Here is a 20,198-nt window from a genome sequence, read left to right on the forward strand (position 1 = left end):
ACTCAAGGACATTCAGAGACTTGTCCCGAAGCCACTCCTGCGTTGTCTTGGCTGTGTGCTTAGGTTCGTTGTCCTGTTGGAAGTTGAACCTTCGCCCCAGTCTGAGGTCCTAAACACGCTGGAGCAGGTTTTCATCAAGGATCTCGCTGTACTTTGCTCTGTTCATCTTTGCCTCGATCCTGACTAGTCTCCCAGTCCCTGCCGCTGAAAAACATCCCCACAGCGTGATGCGCCACCACCATGCTTCACCGTAGGGATGGTGCCAGGTTTCCTCCAGACGTGACGCTTGGCATTCAGGCCAAAGAGTTAATCTCGGTTTCATCAGACCAGAGAATCTTGTTTCTCATGGTCTGAGAGTCTTTAGGCAAACTCCAAGCGGGCTGCCTTTTACTGAGGAGTGGCTTCCGTCTGGCCACTCTACCATAAAGGCCTGATTGGTGGAGTGCTGCAGAGATGGTTGTCCTTCTGGAAGGTTCTCCCATCTCCACAGAGGAACTCTGGAGTTCAGTCAGAGTGACCATCGGATTCTTGGTCACCTCCCTGACCAAGGCCCTTCTCGCCCGATTGCTTCCATTTAAGAATGATGGAGGCCATTGTGTTCTTGGGGACCTTCAATGCTGCAGAAATGTTTTGGTACCCTTCCCCAGATCTTTGCCTCGACACAATCCTGTCTCAGAGCTCTACGGACAATTCCTTCGACCTCATGGCTTGGTTTTTGCTCTGACATACACTGTCAACTTTGGGACCTTATATAGACAGGTGTGTGCCTTTCCAAATCATGTCCAATGAATTGAATGTACCACAGGTGGACTCCAATCAAGTTGTAGAAACATCTCAAGGATGATCAATGGAAACAGGATGCATCTGAGCTCAATTTCGAGGCTCATAGCAAAGGGTCTGAATACTTATATTAATAAGTTATTTCTGTTTTTTATTTGTAATAAAATTGCAAACATTTCTAAAACCCTGTTTTCACTTTGTCATTATGGGGTATTTTGTGTAGATTGATGAGTAAAAAAAAATATTTAATCAATTTTAGAATAAGGCTGTAACATAACAAAATGTGGAAAAAGGGAAGGGGTTTCAATACTTTCCGAATGCACTGTACTTGAGTATAAAAAGTCAATGTAATTGCTAAAATATACTTAAGTATCAAAAGTAAAAGTATAAATAATTTCCAATTCCTTATATTAAGAAAACCAGATCACAAAATGTTCTTGTTTTTTTATTTACTGATAGCCAGGCTCACACTCCAACACTCAGACATAATTTACAAATGAAGCATTTGTGTTTAGTCTGCCAGATCAGAGGCCGTAGGGATGACAAGAGATGTTCTCTTGATAAGTGTATGATTTTGACCATTTTCCACCACTGGATACAAGGTGGTTAATTAATATATGCGTGGAGCGAGCTGTGTGTGTGAGCAGTGAGGGCAGTTTGTGTGTTAGCGGAGTGGGCTGTGTGTGTGTGAGCAGGCTGTTTGTGTGTGTCTGTGTGTGTGTGAGCAGAGCGGGCTGTGTGTGTGTTAGCGGAGTGGGCAGTGCATGGAGGGCCTGGGGGTCAGTGGAGTGTGGGAAGAGTTGTTGGACAGCTCAGACTGACATATCGGACCTGACTAACTTGCTTAATAGCGGAGCGTGTGATGTGTGGGCTTGAGAAAGGGAGTGTGTGTGTGAGACAGGGAGTGTGTGTGAGAGTGAGGGAGTGTATGAGAGAGAGAGGGAGTGTGTGAGAGAGAGAGAGGGAGTGTGTGTGAGAGAGGGAGTGTGTGAGAGGAGAGAGGGAGTGTGTGTGTGAGAGAGAGAGGGAGTGTGGGAGAGAAAGAGAGAGAGAGAGAGAAAGAGAGGGAGTGTGTGAGAGAAAGTGGGAGTGTGTGTGTGAGAGAGAGAGCGAGAGAGAGCGTGTGTAAGAGAGAGAGAGAGGGAGTGTGTGAGAGAGAGAGGGAGTGTGTGAGAGAGAGAGGGAGTGTGTGAGAGAGGGAGTGTGTGTGAGAGAGAGAGGGAGTGTGAGAGAGAGAGAGGGAGCGAGAGAGAGAGAGAGAGAGAGAGAGAGAGAGAGAGAGAGAGAGTGGTGTGAGAGAGAGAGAGAGAGAGAGAGAGAGAGAGAGAGAGAGAGTGAGAGAGAGAGAGAGAGAGAGAGAGTGTGTGTGAGACAGGGAGTGTGTGTGAGCGTGAGGGAGTGTATGAGAGAGAGCGGGAATGTGTGAGAGAGAGAGAGAGGGAGTGTGTGTGAGAGAGGGAGTGTGGTAGAGGAGAGAGTGAATGATAGAGAGAGAGAGTGTGTGAGAGAAAGAGAGAGAGAGAGAGAGAAAGAGAGGGATGTGTGTGAGAGAGAGTGGGAGTGTGTGTGTGAGAGAGAGAGAGCGAGAGAGAGTGTGTAAGAGAGAGAGAGAGGGAGTGTGTGAGAGAGAGGGAATGTGTGCGAGAGAGAGGGAGTGTGTGTGTGAGAGAGGGAGTGTGTGAGAGAGGGAGTGTGTGTGTGTGAGAGATAGAGGGAGTGTGTGAGAGAGAGAGGGAGCGAGAGAGAGAGAGAGAGAGCGAGAGAGAGACAGAGAGAGAGAGAGAGAGAGAGAGAGAGCGAGAGAGAGAGAGAGAGAGAGAGAGAGAGAGAGAGAGAGAGAGAGAGAGAGAGGGGGAGGGGGTATGTGAGAGAGAGAGGGAGTGTGTGAGAGAGAGGGAGTGTGTGTGTGTGTGAGAGAGAGGGAGTGTGAGAGAGAGAGAGAGAGAGAAAGAGAGAGAGAGAGAGAGAGAGAGAGAGAGAGAGAGAGAGAGAGAGAGAGAGAGAGAGAGAGAGAGAGAGAGAGAGAGAGAGAGAGAGAGAGAGAGAGAGAGAGAGAGAGGGAGTAAACGTGTGAGAGACATTGGTGTTGTGGGTGGGGATCAGATATATCTTGTGTAGGGGAGGAAAAGTGGTGGTTGGAAAATGTTAGTGTGTGTGTGTGTGTGTGTGTGGGAATGTAGGAGCGTGGAGCAGAGGGAACCGAACGACAGTCACTGGAGATGAGAACCGGTGACCTCCTGTGATAGACTGACATTCGGAGAGGAGAGAGAGGGAGAGAGAGAGAGAGAGAAGGAACGAAAGAAAGAAAGACCAGGGTTTTGTCACAAATGGTGCCCTATTCCCTTATAGTGAATAGAGCGCCATTAGAGACGCAAACCAGGAAGTAGGGATAGACAGGATGACAGTTGCCCAATAAGCACAAAAGGTTTTATTTGATTAATGAGTCACTGAATCATCTCCAAACTGTACAACTCCAAACACAGCAACAGTCAGTCAGTCAGGCAGGCACTCTGAGGGCCTGGAGCACCTGAGGCCTGCAGGTTGGATTCCTCCTGATATGACACACCTGTTGGAGCAGGTGAACCCTGCAGGTTAAACCGTACCTGCTTGGACTGCCTTCATCATACTTTGACCGTAGGGTGGAAGGGAATAAGCTGCCAAATGTTTCTGTATGTACTGTATGTGCCTAAATGTGTGTCCCACCCATGATCCAATAGAAATATAACCAGTTAGATATAGATTTTAAGTACATTTATCTCAGTGATGGTCAAGTGCAATGAAACTGATACTCTGCTGCTATCAAGATAGAGTAAAATGTATGACATATTGATTGACAGAATGCACCAATTCTATCTGTGGTTGTTGAGTTCTAAAATTGGGTAGAAAGACTTCCCTGCCCTTTAACCAGTAAGTAAGTTTTCATAATCTAACAACGATACCCAACATATCACTGATTACATGACAATACTATGCTAGTTTAATCAAGTTTCTATAACTGTTAACTCTACTCTTGCCAATATACAGTATATCAGCGTTGGTTGTTTGTGTGAATGTTGGCTGTTGATGAATATCGTGATTAAGCCTGGCTAATCTTCCATTCCAATCACACTCAAAGGAGGACTTGTCTTATTTCTCTATACATAGGTGACCCATTCGCTTTCTTCTTGCATGTTCAGTTCCAGAAGATCATTGTCAAATCGGAGGAGATGTACTGCATGCAATATCTCAAATTGGATTGCATGGCTTCGTAAATGAAAGCAACTAATTTCATGGCTAATGCGCTTAATTTGAGAAAATAATTAAAGATTTCCACACTTGTTATTGGCCATATAATTTATACAGTGGGGTTGCCACTTTTAAACAGGATTTTTGTATAAATATATTTTTTTCATTCATCAAATATCTTGTTATTGGCCATATAATTTATACAGTGGGGTTGCCACTTTTAAACAGGATTTTTGTATAAATATATTTTTTCATTCATGTAAAATTAGAAAGCAGATCATTATTTGTCTGTTTCAACGTTGGACTACAAAGTGAGTTAGGTTTTTGCCTTTTTTCTGTACTCCACTTTACTTTGACCATATTTTCTTTGTAGTTACTAAAACAGAGCGTTGACACTTTCAAGTTGTGATAGTTGTATTTTATACTTCACCAGAGACTTAAAACATTTAAACTCAACAAAAGTTATTCCTCCCCAAAGAACTATCTACATGAACAACAAAACATGTCGCCTGACATGTGCATAACAGCAATTTGACTGCAAACAATGTATAAAGGGGGCGCATGTAACACAAAGTGTAAACACTTCAATTGTTAAAGAAAAAAAGAAATAGTATATAATTAAATAATGAATAAAAAAATCAGGCCTATAAAAGCTGATTGATGTCCAGGAAGGGCTCATCTTTAATGGCAGCTGGTTGACAGTGATTGCGAAGGCCCATTTAACAGCTGATGTTTTGTTATGATTGGACATGTCACTCTTCTTCTGCTGATTAAAAAGGGAACAGAAAAAAAGTTCAAAACATACCAATGCCTGCATCCTCTCCTTCATGTGCGTTTTATTTATTTATTTATTTTTGCTCAGGCAAAAGCGATGGGTGCATATTATTTTGTCAGTCAATGCCACAACGTACGTGTGACATTGAGAGGGTTTGCAAAGATGCAGACTGCCCTTTCCTTTCTCGCTTGGAGAAAAAGTCACTTCTCTTCCAATAAGTTTGTCACTAAATAAGTGTTTGTGGGATCCTGTGGGAAACAAGTGAGTGGGTTTGAAATGTTTTCTTAAAGGCCCAGTGCGGTCAAAAACGTGATTTTCCTGTGTTTTACAGTGCCTGCGGAAAGTAATCAGACCCCTTGACTTTTCCACATTTTGTTAGGTTACAGGCTTATTCTAAAATTGATTAAATTGTTTTTTTTCCCCTCATCAATCTACACACAATACCCCATAATGACAACGCAAAAACAGGTTTTTAGAAAGTTTTGCTAAATTATTTAAAATAAAAAACGGAATATTACATTTACACAAGTATTCAGACCCTTTACTCAGTACTTTGTTGAATCACCTTTGGCAGTTATTACAGCCTCGAGTCTTGGGTATGACGCTACTAGCTTGGCACGCCTGTATTTGGGGAGTTTCTCCCATTCTTCTCTGCCGATCCTCTCAAGTTCTGTCAGGTTGGATGGGGAGCGTTGCTGCACAGCTATTTTCAGGTCTCTCCAGAGATGTTCGATCAGGTTCAAGTCCGGGTGCTGGCTGTGCCACTCAAGGATATTCAGAGACTTGTCCCAAAGCCACTCCTGCGTTGTCTTGGCTGTGTGCTTAGGGTTGTTGTCCTATTGGAAGGTAAACCTTTGCCCCAGTCTGAGGTCCTGAGAGCTCTGGAGCAGGTTTTCATCAAGGATCTCGCTGTACTTTGCTCCTTTCATCTTTGCCTCGATCCTGACTAGTCTGCCAGTCCCTGCCGCTGAAAAACATCCCCACAGCATGATGCTCCCACCATGCTTCACCGTAGGGATGTTAACAGGTTTCCTCCAGACGTGACGCTTGGCATTCAGGCCAAAGAGTTCAATCTTGGTTTCATCAGACCAGAGAATCTTGTTTCTCATGGTCTGAGAGTCTTTAGGTGCCTTTTGGCACACTCCAATTGGTAAGGCCAAATGGCATGACAAGATACTCGTAGTGACCGCTGGCCGTGTTGAAAGCAGTCTTCTACTCGTCCCCCTCCCAAATCTGCACCAGGTGGTAGGCATTCCATAGGTCCAGCTTGGAGAACACGTTGGCCCCCTGGAGCGGCTCAAAGGCCGAGGAGATGAGTGGTAGCGGGTAGTGGTGCTTCACCGTGATGTTGTTGAGGCCCCGGTAGTCGATGCACGGGCGCAGGGTTTTGTCCTTCTTCTCCACAATGAAGAAGAACCCTGCGCCGGGGAGGGAGGCAGAAGAACGGATGAACCCGGCAGCTAGGGAGTCATCAATGTAGGTCTCCGTAGCCTGGGTCTCCGGACCCGACAGTGAGTACAGTTGTCCCCGGGGCGGAGTGGTGCCTGGCAGAAGGTTGATTCCGCTGTCGTAGGGTCGGTGCGGCGGAAGCGATGTGGCCCGGGCCTTACTGAACACCGCCCGGAGGACCTAATACTCCGCGGGAATGGCGGAGAGGTCCGAGGCAACTTCCGAGCCCCCAGAAAGACATCCCGTGGCAGGCTGCTCTGACTTCAGGCAATGAGCGTGGCAGAACGGGCTCCAGCCCATGATGGCACCAGTAGACCAGTCATTGTCCAAGATGGCATAGTAGTGCGGTCATGTATTGTGTTGTGTCCTCCTGTAAATAGCCATTTTTTTTTGTTTTTTGTGTTTTATTCGTATATATTTCTCTATCTCACTTACAACTAAATATACTTTCCTGCAACCCTCCTCACCCAATGTGGAACGGATTCTATTATTTCTTTATTTTTATCAAGAACCTACGGCTGAAACTAGTCAGCTAGCCAGCTAACTATCTACTTGCTATTAGCCACCGTTAGCGGTCTTCACCACTGTCCGTGGCCTGCACTACCTACCAGCCAGCTCTAGCCTGGACAATTATCGGCCAGTCTGCACAGCGTGCTATCGACCCAGAGCATATTGGATTTTCTGCCGGAATCACTGAATCACTGGACCTTAACACCGGACCATCGCAACTAGCTAGCTGCAACCGAATGGCTGTTGTTGTTGGCTAATATCCACTTCCCGACGTACCAGTTAGCCTTGAGCTAGCCTCGAGCCAGGCCCATCTCCCGGCTATCTACCTCTCTGTCAACCGGACGGGACCTCCTAGTGTCGACACGGAGCCCCGCTGATCCATCACGTCTGGTCTGCCGATGTAATCGTCTGATGTGGTTTCAACAGGCTCCCCGTTGCGACGACCACGAAGATCCATCTGCTAGCCCCGGCCCGCTAGCACGCCAAATCAACAGCCGTGCCTCCTGCTCGCCTGTGCTTTAGCAGCCTACGATCTGCTCCCGGACTTACTTATTGCTGTTCACTGGACCTTATGATCACTCAGCTACACAGCTAATGCCTGCTGGAATGTTCCTTTACAACATACCCCATCCTGTTAATCTGTTTAGCCTCAGCCCAAACTTTCGTCACCATTACCAGTTGTTGTCTTAGCCCTCTCGAATAACACCTGTGATTGCGTTATGCCTCTCTCCCATGTCAATATGCCTAGCCTATTGCTGTTTGGGTTAGTTCTTATTATACAATTTCACTGTAGAGCCCCAAGTTCAGCTCAACCAGCCTCAGAGAGCTCCTTTGTCCCACCCCCATACACGCGGAGACCGGCTCAATCGGAACCTCCAGTGATGCTATCTCTTTCATAGGTACCCAATGCTTAGGTGTACCTCCACTGTACTCATATCCTTCCATATCCTTGTCTGTACATAATGCCCTGAATCTATTCCACAACGCCCGGAAATCTGCCCCATTTCTATGTACCCAACGCACTAGAAGACCAGTTCTTAAAGCCTTTAGCCGTATCCTTATTCTATTCCTCCTCTGTTCCTCTGGTGATGTAGAGGTTAACCCCTGTAGCCCCCAGTGTCACTCCTACCCCCCAGGCGCTATCATTTGTTGACTTCTGTAACCATAAAAGCCTTGGTTTCTTGCATGTAACATCAGAAGTCTCCTACCCAACTTTGAGTTATTCACTGCGTTAGCACACTCTGCCAACCCTGATGTTCTAGCAGTGTCTGAATCTTGGCTTAGGAAGGCCACCAAAAATGCAGAAATGTCCATTCCAAACTACAACATTTTCCGTCTAGATAGAACTGCCAAAGGGGGCGGAGTTGCAATCAACATTTACATTTACATTTTAGTCATTTAGCAGACGCTCTTATCCAGAGCGACTTACTGTAGAGATAGCCTGCAGAGCGCTATCATACTATCCAGGTCTGTGCCCAAACAGTTTGAGCTTCTACTTCTAAAAGTCCAGAAATAAGTCTCTCACTGTTGCCGCTTTCTACAGACCCCCCTCTGCCCCCAGTTGTGCCCTGGACACCATATGTGAATTGCTTGCCCCCCATCTATCCTCAGAGTTCGTACTGCTTGGTGACCTAAACTGGGATATGGTTAACACCCCGGCCATCCTACAATCTAAACTATATACCCTCAATCTCACACAAATTATCAAGGAACCTACCATGAACCTACCAAATCCGTAAACATGGGCACCCTCATAGATATCATCCTGACTAATTTACCCTCTAAATACACCTCCGCTGTCTTCAACCAGGATCTCAGCGATCACTGCCTTATTGCCTGCGTCCGTAATGGGTCCGCGGTCAAACGACCACCCCTCATCACGGTCAAACGCTCCCTAAAACACTTTAGCGAGCAGGCCTTTCTAATTGACCTGGCCTGGGTATCCTGGATGGATATTGACCTCATTCCGTCAGTAGAGGATGCCTGGATGTTCTTAAAAAGTGCTTTCCTCTCCATCTCAAATAAGCATGCCCCATTCAAAAAATTCAGAACTAAGAACAGATATAGCCCCTGGTTCAACCAGACTTGACTACCCTTGACCAACACAAAAACATCCTATGGCGTACTGCATTAGCATCGAACAGCCCCCGCGATATGCAACTTTTCAGGGAAGTCAGGAACCAATATACACAATCAGTTAGGAAAGCAAAGGCTAGCTTTTTCAAACAGAAATGTGCATCCTATAGCACTAACTCCAAAAAGTTTTGGGACACTGTAAAGTCCATGGAGAATAAGAGCACCTACTCCCAGCTACCCACTGCACTGAGGCTAGGAAACACTGTCACCACCGATAAATCTACGTTAATCGAGAATTTCAATAAGTATTTTGCTATGGCTGGCCATGCTTTCCACCTGGCTACCCCTACCCCGGCCACCAGCTCTGCACCCTCCGCTGCAACTTGCCCATGCCCCCCCGCTTCTCCTTCACCCAAATTCAGATAGCTGATGTCCTGAAAGAGCTGCTAAATCTGGACCCCTACAAATCAGCTGGGCTAGACAATCTGGACCCTTTCTTTCTAAAATTAGCTGCCTAAATTGTTCCAACCCCTATTACTAGCCTGTTCAACCTCTCTTTCGTATCGTCTGAGATCCCCAGAGATTGGAAAGCTGCCGCGGTCATCCCCCTCTTCAAACTGTTACAGACCTATATCCATCCTGCCCTGCCTTTCGAAAGTATTTGAAAGTTAACAAACAGATCACCGTACCTTCTTCGCTATGCAATCTGGTTTCCGAGCTGGTCATGGGTCACCTCATCCACGCTCAAGGTCCTAAACGATATAATAACCACGATCAGTACTGTGCAGCCGTCTTCATCGACCTGGCCAAGGCTTTTGACTCTGTCAATCACTGCATTCTTATTGGCAGACTAAATAGCCTTGGTTTCTCAAATGACTGCCTCGCCTGGTTCACCAACTACTTCTCAGATAGACTTCAATGTAGACTTCAATGTGATAGACTTCAATGTGTCAAATCAGATAGACTTCAATGTGTCTGGACTTCTGACAGTCTCTATGGGGGTGCCACAGGGTTCAATTCTCGGTCCGACTCTTTTCTCTGTGTATATCAATGATGTCGCTCTTGCTGCTGGTGACTCTCAGATCCACCTCTACGCACATGACACCATTTTGTATACATCTGACCCTTCATTGGACACTGTGTTAACAAACCTCCAAACGAGCTTCAATGCCATACAACACTCCTTCCGTGGCCTCCAACTGCTCTTAAATGCTAGTAAAACTAAATGCATGCTCTTCAATCGAACACTGCTTGCACCCGCCCGCCCGACTAGAATCACTACTAATACCTAGGTGTCTGGTTAGACCGTAAACTCTCCTTCCAGACTCACATTGAGCATCTCCAATCCAAAGTTAAATCTAGAATCGGCTTCCTATTTCGCAACAAAGCCTCCTTCACTCATGCTGCCAAACATGCCCTCGTAAAACGGACTATCCTACCGATCCTTGACTTCGGCGATGTCATTTACAAAATAGCCTCCAACACTCTACTCAGCAAATTGGATGTAGTCTATCACGGTGCCATCCGTTTTGTCACTAAAGCCCCATATACTACCCACCATTGTGACCTGTATGCTCTCGTTGGTTGGCCCTCACTACATATTCGTCGCCAAACCCACTGGCTCCAGGTCATCTATAAATCACTGCAAGGCAAATCCCTGCCTTATCTTAGATCATTGGCCACCATAGCAACACCCACCCATAGTATGCGTTCCAGCAAGTATATCTCACTGGTCATCCCCAAAGCCAACACCTCCTTTGGCCGCCATTCCTTCCAGTTCTCTGCTGCAAATGACTGGAACGAACTGCAAAAATCTCTGAAGCTGGAGACACTTATCTCCCTCACTAAATTTAAGCATCAGTTGTCAGAGCAGCTTACCGATCACTGCACCTGTACACAGCCCATCTGTAAATAGCCCACCCAACTACCTCATCCCCATATTGTTATTTACATTGTTATTTATTTTGCTCATTTGCACCCCAGTATCTCTATTTGCACATACTCTTCTGCACATCTATCACTCCAGTGTTAATACTATATTGTAATTATTTTGCACTATGGCCTATTAATTGCCTTAAATCTATAACTTACTACATTTGCACACACTGTATATAGATTTTCTATTGTGTTATTGACTGTAAGTTTTGTTTTTGTTTATTCCATATTTAACTCTGTGTTGTTGTTGTTTTTATCGCACTGCTTTGCTTTATCTTGGCCAGGTCGCAGTTGTAAATGAGAACTTGTTCTCAACTGGCTTACCTGGTTAAATAAAGGTGAAATAAAAAAATAAAAAAATAAAGGGGTTGTGTCGCTGGAGCCAAGAGAAACCCAATTCCACAGGAACCTGAGGAGACTTAATAAGCAGGAATTGAATCGTCTTGCTGTGGTTCCCTGATACCCGTAGGTTGATGGGGTTGGTATTATGGGTGACCCGGCCTATAGAGCGCCCGTCCAGCACTCTAACGTCCATGGGAATGGAGAGGGGCTGAGTGGGGATGCCCAGCTCAGATGCCAGGGTAGCATCCATAAAGCTTTCATCGGCCCCAGAGTCGATGAGTACCCGGAGAGATTTTGACTGGTTCCCCCACAGCAAGATGGCATGAAAGGGGGTGTGAGTAAGGCGAGAGGAAAGTTATCCGTATGGCCCACCAGAGTACTCGCTCCTACCGGTGAGCCTGGTCTTTTAGTGGACAGGTGGACACAGAATGACCAGTAGTCCCGCAATACAGGCAACTCTTCGTGTGAAGCCTGTATTGCCATTCGGCTGGAGACAGCTCTGCCTAGTTGCATCGGCTCTGGAAGAGGTGAATCGGCAGACTTCGGAGACTCTCGGGGGAACTCGGGTAGCCTCAGGTTCTCGCGGCATCGGGGACTTCTGGGATGCCTCGGAGAGAGGTGGAATCCTTGGGCGGGCAGGTGAAATTGGACTTCCTCTCCTTCCTTCGTTCCCGTAGATGCCCATCGATCCAAATGGTCAAGGCGATGAGCGAGTCGATATCCGTCGGTAGTTCCCGGGCTGCAAGCTCGTCCTTTACTCCGTGCAGGAACGTGTCGAACAGCGCTTCCAGGTTCCAGGCACACTCAGCTGCCAACGTGCGGAAATCCACTGCATAGTCTGCCACACTGCAGGATTCTTGCCGAAGCTGGAGCAACTTCCAGGCAGCCTCTCTCCCGGAAAATGGAGCATCGAAAACCTTCCTTACCTCCTGCATGAACTCCTCCAGACTGAAGCATACGGCCGACTCTTGTTCCCACACTGCCGTAGCCCAGGCGAGAGCCCTCCCGGACATCAGCGTGATGAGGTATGCTATCTTAGAGCGGTCCGAGGGGAAGGAGGAGGGATGCAGTTCGATGATGAGCGAACACTGAGCTAGAAATGCCCGACAGGTTCCCGACTCTCCAGCGAAGCGTTCCGGGGGAGGTAAGCGGGGTTCTCGGGAATCCGGGGTGGCCGGGGAGACTGCGCTGCTAATAGTGTCGAAGTAACAAAAGTTTATTACAAAAACAGGGGGCAGGCAAACGACAGGTCAAGGGCAGGCAGAGGTCAATAATCCAGGGTGGTGTGACAAGGTACAGAACGGCAGGTAGGCTCAGGGTCAGGGCAGGCAGAATGGTCAAAACCGGGAAAACTAGAAAACAGGAACTTGAGAAAGATAGATCAGGATGCGACACAGCCCGAGCAACCTGCACGCCCGACCCCCACGTCTAGTCAATAACTCAACTCTCTCCCAACACAAGTTCCTTCCCAGTTCTCACCTTACATTTTTTAAGTTCCCAAGGGATACACAACAAAAAAACCACATACAGCCTAGCAGCTAGGGATTGCCTAAATAGGTATCTCCCGTGACGTGAGCATGTTTTCAATACAGACTCCTTTGGTCGTACTGTATTCCATATAAGGCAGGGGTGTCAAATGTCCGGCCCGCGGGCCGGATCAGGCCCGCAAACGGGTTTAATCCGGCCCGCGAGATGATTTTGTAAAGTATAAAAATGAGCTGCAATTTTTCAATAAAAGAAACTGCTGTTCCAATTGTGTCCACTGGATGGCGCAATAGCAATTGTGTTAAGCAAGCAAACTGTTTATACCGGGGCAGAGCAAATAGGTCAAGCAAGTGCAGCCAGTCCGGATGAGCTACTTTGTTTTGCCCGCGATATTTATTACGGCTTCTACTTTTAACATTATGTGCTTTGGCACCCTCATTGCCCCAATATGTCTCTGTCAAAAAAAGAGAAAAGTGGACGCAGAGTGCAGAGTGTTCCAAAAAATGTGTCATCCTTCTATTTATTCACGGAATTGAATGGGAAAGCTGTATGTTTGGTGTGTTCACAGCATGTTGCAGTGCTGAAAGAATATAACCTTCGTCGCCACTATGTGAGTCTTCATGCCGACAAATATGACAACTTTCAAGGACAGCGGAGAAGAGAGAAGGTGAATGAACTGTTGGTGGGTCTGAAGAAACAGCAGTCTGTGTTTACTCACAGCCGAGACATCAGTGACGCTGCAGTGAAAGCTAGCTACCTCATTGCTAATGAAATCGCAGTGGCTTCAAAACCATTTAGTGAGGGTGAATTTGTAAAAACATGCATGATGAAGGCAGCAGAGATTGTGTGCCCTGAAAAGCACCAGGCTTTTGCAAATATCAGCCTGACAAGAAACACAGTTGCAGACAGGATTTCCGATCTTTCAGTGGATTTGGACAGCCAGTTGAAGCAAAAAGTAAAGTCATTTATTGCGTTTTCGGTTGCAATTGATGAAAGCACGGACATTACAGATGTTGCACAACTGGTCATTTTCATCCGCGGAGTTGATGACACATTGACCGTCACCGAGGAGTTCGTGGAGTTGGTGCCGATGACAGATACAACGACAGCAGATGATATTTTCACTGCACTCGTCGGCGCGCTGGACAGGGTCAGAGTGGACTGGTCCCGCGCTGTCAGCCTGGCTACAGATGGTGCGCCCTCAATTATCGGGAAAAAAGCAGGCGTTGTGACAAAGTTCAGAGAGAAAGTGCAATCTGCAAATGGAGGACGTGATTTTTGGACTTTTCACTGTATTTTGCACCAGGAGGCTTTGTGTTGCAAGTCATTAAAGATGGATAACGTCATGAATAAAACAAAGCTGCGCTCAAGGCTCACGCACAAGCACTTGAATCACATCCTGAAGTTGGCTGCCACTCAGGATGTGACGCCTGATATTGATGCGCTGGTGAAAGCTAAAAGATGCCAGGTATCAGGAGTCAAATAAACTATGCAACCCCACTTAAAGTGCTGCATGAGACACCCTGATATAGTTCTGTGATCTGTGATATACTTCTGTGAATCACTGAGGCATTGTGTGTTTGTGTGTTGTTTGTCCTCAGAATTTCAAATAACTTGAGGTGTTTTATGATTAATAGTGATGTTGTGCTTTTGGACACACTGTCCTCAGGCTCCAGCTTTATGTTTATATGTTTTTATGTTGATGTGCTATTGTTTTTAATTGATTTTATTTTATTTGTATATTTAACCTATTCTTGACTCTGTGGTTCTTGCACTTGTTTGGGGAACAGGATTTCATTATTTGTATCTACATTTCTGCCTGAGAAATGACACCCGGATATAGTTCTGTGATCTGTGAAACAGTTATGTGAATCACTGAGGCATTGTGTGTTTGTGTGTTCTTTTTCTTTAGAATTTTCAAATAAACTTCAGGTGTTTTATGATTAATAGTGATGTTGTGCTTGTACTATTTTGGACACACTGTCCTCAGGCTCCAGCTTTATGTTTTATGTTGATAGTATTAAAACAAAGAAAACAATCTGAAGTTGTTGTTTTTAAGTCATATATACCATGATTTTACCGGTCCGGCCCACTTGGGAATAGATTTTCCTCCATGTGGCCCCTGAGCTAAAATGAGTTTGACACCCCTGATATAAGGCATCCAGTTGCCAAGTATACCCTTAATATTGTAAAAAATCAAAGCTAGTTATACATAACTTGACATTGTGGGAGGATAAGCAACCTTCCAATGAATGGCAATGCAATTCTTAGTTGCTATAAATGCTTGGTTACACAGTTTCTTCAGATAACAGTCTCCAGTATCAACATTTCCAAGCAAACAAAAACTGGGAGAAGGGAGAATCTTTAAACATGCTGAGACAAAAGAACATACTCTTTGCCAGAAATCAGCCAGCCTTCACAAGACGATAACATATGCAAATATGTCTCTTTTTGTTTTTTACACCTCCAGCAGAGGAATGACATTTCTGAGTGCATGTAATTCAGTTTCACTGAAATATAGTATGTTCTATTGATGGTCTTAAACACAGTAATTTATGTCTGAGATGATATGAACATGACTGGGCATTCAAACATATCTGTATCCATTCATCATCATCTATAGCTTCTACCAGGTCTTCATTACATTTTTGTTTTACATGTTTTGTGTCATCGAGAAAATCAACCCTTGATACAGTTTCTAAATCAACTTTGGAGGTTTGTCAGACTGCCTTAAAATAGCATATGGCTTGTCCAGTGTTTGCTGCACAGAGAGAATAAAGTGTTGTATCTTCAAAAATGTACCTCAATTCCGTCACCGACTGGTCTTCCCTGGTTGCCTGAACCTGCTGAAACCCCTGTCACCATCTGATCCTCCTAAGATTAGACATGACAAAGAATTACCTTGGTGTACATTTATACATTATTTTATCCAAGAACCATAGAATCAATGGTTTAATAATTTTAATTACCATTATTCCCAGATCCCAGACTGTAGCTTTAAACTTAAGCTGCTGTCCTTTAGCTACTGTAGATGGAACTTTGTATCATTCATTGATATTGTTTATATACTGCAAAATTCACCTGAGCTCCGTAGACTGGTCTTCCCTGGCTGTCTGATCCTGATGGGACCCCTGTCATCATCTGATCCTGCTAAGACATGATGAAGATTGTGTTGTGTACTGACTGTGCACTAGAGGGCTGCATTCCTGCAGAATGCCTGCGGGACCTTTGGGTCCCGACAGAGATCATTGCGGCACGGTCTGCGGGCTGGAGCGGGCAGTCAGACAGACGACTTTGGGATGAAAATATTTTGCTGAGTTACAGTTCATATAAGGAAATCAGTCAATTTAAAAAAATCATTAGGCCCTAATCTAAGGATTTTACACGACTGGCCATGGGTGGGCCTTGGCAGCCAGGTCCACCCACTGGGGAGCCAGGCCCAGCCAATTAGAATTAGTTTTTCCCCACAAAAGGGCTTTATTACAGACAGAAATACTCCTCAGCACCCCCCCAGCACCCCTCAGACGATCCCGCAGGTGAAGAAGCCGGATGTGGAGGTCCTGGGCTGGCGTGGTTACACGTGGTCTGCGGTTGTGAGGCCGGTTGGACGTATTGCCCAAATCTCTAAAATGAGGCAGCTTTTGGTAGAGAAATTCACATTAAATTCTCTGGCAACAGCTCTGGTGGACATTCCTGCAGTCAGCATGCCAATTGCACGCTCCCTTAAAACTTGAGACATATGTGGCATTGTGTTGTGTGACAAAACTGCACATTTTAAAGTGGCATTTTATTGTCCCTAGCACAAGGTGCACCTGTGTAATGATCATGCTGTTTAATCAGCTTCTTGATATGCCACACCTGTCAGGTGGATGGATCATCTTGGCAAAGGAGAAATGCTCACTAACAGGGATGTAAACGAATGTGTGTAGAACATTTGAGAGAAATAAGACTTTTGTGTGTATGGAACATTTCTGGGATTTTGAATTTCAGCTCATGGAACATGGGATCAACACTTTACATGTTGCGTTTATATTTTTGTTCAGTGAATTTTTGTTGTCCCACAGATTATTTGGACACGGTCCTCTTTCTGATTTGTATGCGTTAAACTACCTATGGTTTTAAAAGTACATATGTTTGTGCATTATTCACGCTCAGAATTCGCTGCTTCAACTTCAGTAGCCTACCTCTCCTAGTTGGGCGTGAGAGTTCAAGTGTGCCTAGTATGTGTGGTCTCATTGAAATAGAGCAGGCTGTCTACATGGGCGGAGAATCACGTGGCAGTTAATTTAAATATGAAATTAACTTAAATATGATTAGACTGTATAATGGAATGAAGTGGAGGGTGCTCAACCAATCTGAGTCGAAGTGCAATCAAAAAATGTGATCCTCATTGAAAAGGAAAAGGCACAACGCGCACATAGGTTAGGCTACTATGGTGAGCGAGCGTTGCGTCTTTTCATTTTAATAAGTATTGATTACCCATTTATTTGTCTCTGCCTACAAATCGTCCTCCTAAAAGGTAGGCTATGTGCTTCAAGTTCAGTAGCCATACCTGTGTGGTCTTAATTAAATAAAGTAGACTACAGCCTATGTATGGGTGGGGAAGCGCGGGGCAGTTATCTTTCCAAGGAAGTGTACTTCATAAATAGGCCTATGATTAGGCTATAGTTTACTACATTGCCTAGGAATGCCTAAATATTGATCACCCATATTTCTCTGTCTGAAAATCTTCCCACTCCTAAAAGGTAGTCTATAAAAATAGCTCAAGAGAAAATGCAAGTCTCTCCAACTCTGCTCTCTTCAAACTATATCTACCATATGTGATCGACCGGCTCGATTCGGTCTTATGTAGCAAAATTTGATTTTTTTTCTTTTTTACATTGGATAACGTATAAAATGGTGTATCATACACTATAGTTGAGGACCAATGGGAAAGTAATTCTGCTTTGAAAGTTGATAAACTTGTAACCCCACTTTTGAGAAAATGGCCCTTGAATGTGTTGGGACACCTACTGGAGAGCTTTTCTTTGTCTGTACCCATTCAGCATCTTTCACACCCTCCTAAGCCTTAGCCCCACCCATATCTTTAAGGATTCACATGTGAGGCCATGTGCTAAACAGTGAGTATGGTAGTGTACAAAAAAAACAAAGATTTCAAGAATAAAGGCTGGTTTATACTACGTCTATCAACATGTCTGTAGCTATACAGTTGTCGCAGTTGTCGCAGTCCGACATTATACTTTTTCATAACGACAACGAAAAGTTTTAACACAAAAATGACAGGTTGCATGACATCAGCAGCCTGGTGGTCCAAAATAGCATAACTGGTGTATTTTAACACCAATAAACCCATCCATTTAAAACTGAATTTAGTATATGTCAATCTAGTTAGTTTCTGGCTTGTTAGCTAGCTAGCTAACGTTAAGTTAGCTGGCTAGCCAGTTAAAATAATGACCATATCATATAGCTGACAACGTCTTAACTTGAGCATATTTGCATTCATTATTACAGGAAAATAAACTCACAACAAGATCATTATTTACAAGTTAATGGAGAGCTAATTACATAAAATAGCTTATGGTTGTGAGTGTGACAAAATAAAAGCAGGGCATTCTACTGGAGAACTTTAGATCTGTCTCTGGTAAAAACACACTATATCAAATAAAATCTAAGTTTATTTGTCACATGCACAGGATACAGAAGGTGTAAATGGTATTGTGAAATGATTAATAGTGGAATCTTCTGTTTAGACATGTAGCTAGCTAGCTAGCTAAACAATTAACCATAATCCCAACTCATAACGTTACTACCCTGCATGAATCTACAGGTAGCTAACCAACTAGGTTCAATGTTAGCTAGCTAGCTAACATTAGGCTATAACTAGCAATGCAAATGGCTCTGAGATACTAATAATATTACTACACAGATCATACACGTAACGTTAGCTAGAAAGCCAGCCAGCCAGCCAGCTAACATTAGCTAGCTAGCTAACAGTACACTTTAACTTGCAATGAAAATGACTTTCTGACTAAATTAGAAACGTATAATATCTGAAAATGTACCTAGCTAGACTCTCTTACTCATATATATGGATGAACGCTTCTCCCTCTCTGTCATGGATGCCATGGTTGCCCTTTGTTTGAAGATTAAATCCGGAGACAGGTGTTTTATACAACAGCCTTCTGTGTTCTCTTTTCGTCTCCCTCCGCATTTGCAATCAAACGCCTGAATTTTCTCCATCTCCTTAACTATCATACTCTACTTCCACCGGGCATTCCACTTCAAAACACGGTCCTCCAGAAAGTGGAGAGCCTTAGCAACACTTTTGCAGTTCTTCGTGATATCTTTAAAAAAAGCCACGTTAGAAAGGATTACCTACACATACTGAGCAGATCATGTTAGACAGAAGCGTGCTACATGGCAGACCAATCCGAACTCGTCTCTCAGCATGTCCAGCCCATCCATTATCTCAGCCAATCATGGCTAGCGGGAAGGTTCCTGTATTTTTCTGTGGCTAAACCAAGTAGGCTCGTAATTTAACAACTATATTCATATTTGCAGATGGCATACACATTTGTTATTAAGGCACATGAAAGTTCACATGTTCCTGAAGGCATTTCTGACCAAAAACGCTTTTGATTCCCCCAAAACATTTGACGTTCAAATGCCTCTCCTGTGAAGTATTGACGCCCAACATACACCTAGTTTCCTGAAACTAGTCACATATTGGCTGATCTAACCCAGCAATACAGATAGCCTAATATAAAGGTCATGTGAGAATCTCTGGTAATTTAACCTATTAAGTTATTTTTGCGCATTTGATATTGCCTATAAGGCGCAAAATTGCTGGAACCATGGCTGGCAAGTAAGCTGCGTCACATACGCCTAAAATAAAATTGCAGGACTGCGGTTGGGTTGGGACCAGTTCTTGCGGCAGCGGTCGGGAGTCGGACAGAAAGCCAGCGGGTGCAGGCGGGGTGTGGTATGAAGAGCTGCGGGTGTCCCCAGTGAAAGTTGCGCCTCTGTTAGAAATACTTATGTTGTCTAAATGACTGAAGTACTCATCTCCTCTTCATGCTTATGTACTTGAGGATATAATTAATTAATTTGATACTATGCAGTAAGACATTGGGTGTTTCTCAATATGCATACAGTACTACCGTGCTCCACACTCTCATGCTCCGAGTACATTCTCCGACCATGTTCTCTTGAGTACGTTCTTGTGAGGACGAGTGTGTGGAGAATGCATAAAACAATATATTTGAGAAGCACTCTCCCTACTGTATTATCTCACGCTGCACCTCCCCATTCACTGAACCTTCTTCCAGCCAGGACAATGGCAACAATAGAAGAAACAAGATATACAGTGCCTTGCAAAAGTATTCATCCCCCTTGGCGTTTTTCCTATTTTGTTGCATTACGACCTGCTATTTTAATGGATTTTTATTTGGATTTCATGTAATGGATATACACAAAATAGTCCAAATTGGTGAAGTGAAATGAAAAACATTACTTCTTTCAAAAAATTCTAAAAAATAAATAATGGAAAAGTGGTGGGTGCATACAGTGGGGAAAAAAAGTATTTAGTCAGCCACCAATTGTGCATGTTCTCCCACTTAAA

The sequence above is a fragment of the Coregonus clupeaformis genome, chromosome 29 (assembly GCF_020615455.1).
Source record: "Coregonus clupeaformis isolate EN_2021a chromosome 29, ASM2061545v1, whole genome shotgun sequence".
In the NCBI taxonomy this organism is placed as follows: domain Eukaryota; kingdom Metazoa; phylum Chordata; class Actinopteri; order Salmoniformes; family Salmonidae; genus Coregonus; species Coregonus clupeaformis.